The 5,792-nt window shown below is 41.5% G+C and overlaps 1 long non-coding RNA gene across 1 annotated transcript; it reads left to right on the forward strand.

Annotated features, from left to right (window-relative positions):
* On the forward strand, window positions 615-3,982 carry LOC110436758. The gene is made up of 7 exons (XR_002454596.1): window positions 615-1,120; window positions 1,544-1,608; window positions 1,775-1,881; window positions 2,359-2,518; window positions 2,661-2,813; window positions 2,944-3,225; window positions 3,460-3,982. It is a non-coding gene; the product is annotated as an uncharacterized LOC110436758 (long non-coding RNA).

Below are 5,792 nucleotides of genomic sequence, written 5' to 3' on the forward strand. Positions count from 1 at the left end.
CATCTGTTGAATCCAAAGAGAGAATCAGTTACTGTTTCTGTTCCTTTGGCCCTACAATCTTTCATCATCATTAAATCCATGTCTGGGAACTTGGGTGTTCCAGAATAAACATGGCACCTGCAGTAAGGACTTCACCTACTTCTCCCTTAAAAAAGAACTAACGTGCAGGATGACTAGTTTTGTTTTTGTTAATTTCTGTTGTTTTGTGTTGTGCATCCTAGCACTTATGGTTAATGTATTGGGAATCCTTGGAACTGTGAAAGCAGGTGGGCTGCCATGCCGGGGTGTGCACTTATCTTTCAGTAAGGTATTCAGTAGGTACTAGGATACTACTACAGTATAACTTGGTGCGAGTAGTCAGAAAGAAGACCCAGCGAAGTTCATAAGAAAGGGCAGTATTAGCAATTGACAGATCTTTATTAGCATATGTTTTGTCTTTCAACTGAATTGATAGGATTTTTCTTTGCAGATGTGTCCTCAGTTGGAGTATGGTTTCCTGGCATTCATATTTCATTAATTTTGTGCCTACTTTGTGACTCATGGTACCAGCTTCTTGAATTGTTACGCCAGGTACATGTTCAGTAACTAGTACCTACTTTCTGGGTTCATGAAATGTGTACAACAGTTGCTGAATATGTATAGTTGAGGATAAGTTGCAGTACGTCGTTGTAATATAGTTTATAATCAATAAATACAAAGCATTCAATTTCATTTTCTGTGATAAACCTTTGGATGCAACTAAGAAGTCACCAAACGAAAAGCAGAAAAGTAAATTAATGCATGACCCCCAAAGCTTTTTAGTCTAGCAAGTTGGGGTCTGTTAAGAAAAACAAAGAAAATGGATCACCCAAAAAGACGCCCATTAATTTAGTAGAGCTCTTGATTCTTGGTGCCAGCGAAGAGGCAAAGAAAACCAAAGCAGCAGTCTCAAAACTCAGATTGATCCATTTTTCCTTGAGATCTCAAGGGTGTCCCCAACATTAGGCCGTTTCCTCACTTGAATTTGGTAAAGCAGGTGGCTCGTGTGCAGACATGGACCATGATTCTAGCACCTGGCATGTCGAGAAAAGAAAAGGAAAGAATTCTGGAAGAGGCACTGCTTAAACAAATATGCTAAAAGGTTGCTTTAGTTGTCCGTTGCCCTTCTGCATATATAGTAATCCACCAGCCATTTCTCCTTTGAGGGATCTCTTTTAGCATTGTTTCCGTACAACACTGCATTAGGAATATTATTGTATTTTCATATAGCAGAATGTTTGTCCAGTCACTAAGATATATTTTGCATTAGGGGCTTTGTTGTTGCTTGCAAACATTTCAGACTATTAACATGCTCAATCACCACCAAAGGAGAATTGCTGACTTTTCATTTCTGGAGAAAAATCAGATCTAATTTCCCTGTTCTACATTATAAGGACCCCTTTTTCTTTCTTACTTCACCCAGTTACCCACTGTAAAGAAACTCTTGCGTTATCCGTAGTAGCAAGTAGCAACCTGTAAAGCTGTCACTGTCCATCTGCTAATTTATCCATCTACTGATCTACAGGCCTACTCAGATACCAGCACTCTGAAGCCTAAAGGCACTATCCAAGCCGTGGTCCAAATCCAACGGTGAGCTCATATAGCATCATGGATTTATATGATCCAAACGTTACATATGCCTTTCAAGCTTTCAGATCATGCATGTACATGTGTGGAGCAAACCGGTTTGCTGACATTTGTGCGCATAACATGGTTGCAAGCTGAGGTTTGTCGCATCCACTTATAACAATTCCAGGCTATCCCATTCAGAGAGGAGGAAACACAATGCTTTTGTGAAGCTTCCTTGTGCTTTCTGGTGCAGTTGTGCATGCGAGCTTCTGAAAAGGTGTCAGCTTAGTCCATGTAAGTGAACAAATTCCAGTTGGGCACTACTTTTTATAACCGTGAAAGAATTTAGGTGCTGCTGATGCAGAATGAAAAAAAAACACTACTCTTAGAACCCTATAGTAGCGAGCTTAATGCTAAATGAGATTTAAGTAATGAAGATGGTATGATTCTCCATTTGTCGCATCCAAAAAGATTGGGACCCAACACCACTGAATTAGCCAAGTTGGTTCTTTGTTTGAAAACGAGTTTAGTTCAAATATCATTGAGAATATAGTTGGTTAAAAAACCCCATAGAGTTGATCGATTGGGACCATTTAGATTCGATATTGTAGGCACAAGAATTAGTTGCCATTTTCCACTTGGAAGTTAGCATATACAAAACTTGAGTTTAAAGGGGAAAAAAGTAGTTAACCAAAGTGCAGAATAGGCAGACACTGAGACTCTGAGTCAATTCTAATCCATCACAATGCTCACGATGTCTTAATCTTTAAGATTCTAGAGACATGGTTGCGAGATGGAAAGGTTAAAGCGAGGATTCTGAGTCTCTCGGATAGCAATGCAGAATCAGCTTTGGCGCACTGGCTTCAGGCAATGCAGTCTCCGTCCGCACGCAGTGAGGCGGACAGCAGATGAATTTGGGGGACTTTAGCAGGTGCGATTTCCTACCTGTACACTTTACTGATTCTCTGGTCATAGCTTATTTGCACTCCTAGATACAGTAGTAGATTCCCAGCTCCGGCTTTAACCTGTAGGTTTTGCTCCACTGTCTATAATTTAACCAAAACTATTCACAGGTTGGATAACAACTTTGTTTCCGTTGAAGAATCAATTTAAGGCACAGGCGCTAAGATTAAGTGGTGCACCCGGGTCTCCGCAGACTACTGGAGATCTTAATGATGCAACAGTCCTTGGCAATAATATTTCCCGTACACTACCTACCATTGCTGGTGACCGGCACTCCCTTTAATTAACTATATATATTATTATATATGTGTTATACTAGTAAAGTACTAACAAGGACCGACGTTTCTCTTTCTAATCTCGCTCATTTGTAATGGGCACATCGTTTTATTTTAGGTCCACAGGCGGTTGAAGTTGCCAGTGGCTACCAATTCTCCAGGAAAAAAAGAAAACTACACATTGGATGATTTCTCACGAAATTCATGCATTCCAAACTGTGGATGAAGCGGCAGATAGGCGTGCCCATGCCGGCCTTGTCATCAAGAGGTACGCGGCGGCAATCTGATCCTGATCTACCTCCACCTCCAGTTGACGAGACGTCCACTGGTGAATATTTGATTCAGTGACAGGCAGCGGAGACGCCCTCAGGATCCGCACGTCTCGCCTAGTTTACTCTGTGTAAGATTCCAACCCATCTCCATGGCCTAATGATTGCCATTAGTTTAATCACATCGCTGAGGTGCACCCCTCGTTGGCCGCCCTCATTCCCCTCCTTTTTCTGCCAATGGGAAGTGAAGTCACTCCATCGCCTTTGTGTGAGGTAGAAAGGCACTTGGTACTATCCACCACGTCCCCTCCTTTTCGGCCCCCGGGCACCTCTCTAAATCCTCTCATCTGTGGTCGTCCGTCCAGACTCCACAGACCCACAGCTGGGATCCCGATCAATGGCGTGGCATGGACGCAGCGGCGATCAGCGGCAGCGCTTGGGGGCATTGCAGGAGGAGGCCGGTGACGCGGAGTGGGGAGGGTGTGGCGACAGTGGGAATGGAAGGAGCAGCGAGGTGATCACCTGATGGATTTCCTACAGTGGTAGGCAAGTCTGATTCTTGGCTGATGTCTTCTTACACACAATGGCAAAAGATTATCTTTTTTCTATCTCTTTTCCGGTTTTCCCTTCTTTTGGGGAACTGGAGGCTCACGTCGATTTGTTCAAAACAGTTGTTTGAGTGTGTCTGGTGATCTGTCGTGTGTCTGGAGTGTGCGTGCGTGTGCGTGTGCTGGTCTCAAAGGATATATGTAAACACATTCTGAGAGGAATGGGGTGTTGTGAGAGGGAAACAAAAAAAAAATGCATAGATTGGGTGTTTGGTGAATAATAATTCTCGGCGTTTTGTATTTCTGTTATTAAATGTGTCTTCCATCTTTCCTGCTGGGATATTTCATATCTGTTCATGTTCTCCTCGCAAAAGAAAAGGCGTTTGTTCATATTCTGATGTTGCAATCACCGGCATATGCATGGCATGACTCAAAATATTTTGAGTTTAAGGGACTCTTTTGGTACCAGTATCACTGATTAACTTGTGTGGCTTAGAGCATCTCCAGCAGGCTACCTAAATGGACTACCTATCCCCAATCTGAGTAGTGGAGGGTTAAAAATCCACTCCAGCAGACTACCTATTCCACCCAACAGATTTGTTGGCTACCTAAATCCCCCTCTTCACTACCCATTCCTGTTGGGTCAAAGACACTACCCAAATCTTCTCTTCCACCTACACGCCTCTCTCTCCCATTAATGCTCTGTTTGTGGGACCTAGAAGTCATCCTCTGCTAAGACAAAAATGGGTAGCTAGTTTTAGATAGTACTGCTGAAGTTGAGAGCAAAATCTAGGTAGTATTAAAATGGGTGGCTACTCAAATAAACATTTAGGTAGTCTAATTTAGGTAGCACTGCTGGAGATGCCCTTATTAGGCAAACAATACCCACACACAAAACTGTCACGCTTCTTCATGAGATGAGGTACGGTGATTTCGTTTATAGCTCGCCGGCTATTTTTTTTTTCAAACAGCATCTATATATGTACACTTTGAGGAAGGCCTTATGACTTGAAGCTTGCATGGGGCTGCAATTCATGCGGCAATGCCCTGCTCACGTAAGAGTCCGAAAGCTCTACAGGCAATGATTGATTGATTGATGATACTCAAGTGTAACACTAGTAGAATCGTGAGTTAAATATGAGCTGAGACACTCGTGTTTTCTGATTTGTTCTTTTTTGAGCAACTTCCGATTTGTTTGGTAGTACAAGTTTCTGCTGGGAGGGCCTAATCATGCCAGCTCGGTGTGGTTTCATGAGCAGGTTAGTGCCGCACATTTTGCGAAGGTCGAAAGCTCAGATGGGCTGCCGTTTCGTTGTAACCTCGACTGTGCTTCTCGTGGGCCATCAGATTGTGAGTTTAGTGGGCCAAAGTACATTCGTCAGAATTTCTTCACTGTTCCCATCATTCGCAAAAAAGAAATCCTAATAATTGGGAAAAGTTCTTTATAACTCTCAAAACCGTTTCAATTAGCTCCCTAACCCTGATTTGAAGCGGTTTTAAACACAATTTGTATTTTTAGTAAAAAGATATCATAATATTTAATAAGGTTTTTAAAGCATAAAATTGTTTCTAAAATTCCGAGAAAAATCCTAGAGACAGATTGGTATATGAATAAAAGAATATTTATAGCTCATGAGAACATATCTAGATGCTTCAGGAAATAGATTTAGCTATAGGGAAACAGAAAAAATATCCTAAAAAATAGAAAGAACTTCTCTTTTTTCAATCCATAACTCCCATCAACAACTAAGCTTAACCTCTGCTCATCCCTGAGCAAACAGCTAAACCAGAGATTAAAAAAATTATTTTTCAAACCATTCCTTATACCCGCTTTCAAACAGAAATTCTTCTCCGGACAGTAATCTGACTTTCAAAACTCATCCTTTTTACCTGTAATCTTGGGGCTTTTTACCTTTTCTTGGGCCTTGAGCAATTGAAAGAGAGAACAATCCAGTCAAGCACTATGTCCTATATTTGTTGTTTCACCTTCCAAAGTTTTCATATATTTTTTAAAATAAAACTTAGAGATTCCTTTGCATGACTCTCTCTAGTCTCTCAAGATATGTGGTATTTTTGGATTCTCCCTAAGACAGTAATGATGGTATGTCTTCTCTCTCTCATTCTATAACTAATAAAGCTTATGTGGAGCT

This window comes from Sorghum bicolor, chromosome 1 (assembly GCF_000003195.3).
Source record: "Sorghum bicolor cultivar BTx623 chromosome 1, Sorghum_bicolor_NCBIv3, whole genome shotgun sequence".
In the NCBI taxonomy this organism is placed as follows: domain Eukaryota; kingdom Viridiplantae; phylum Streptophyta; class Magnoliopsida; order Poales; family Poaceae; genus Sorghum; species Sorghum bicolor.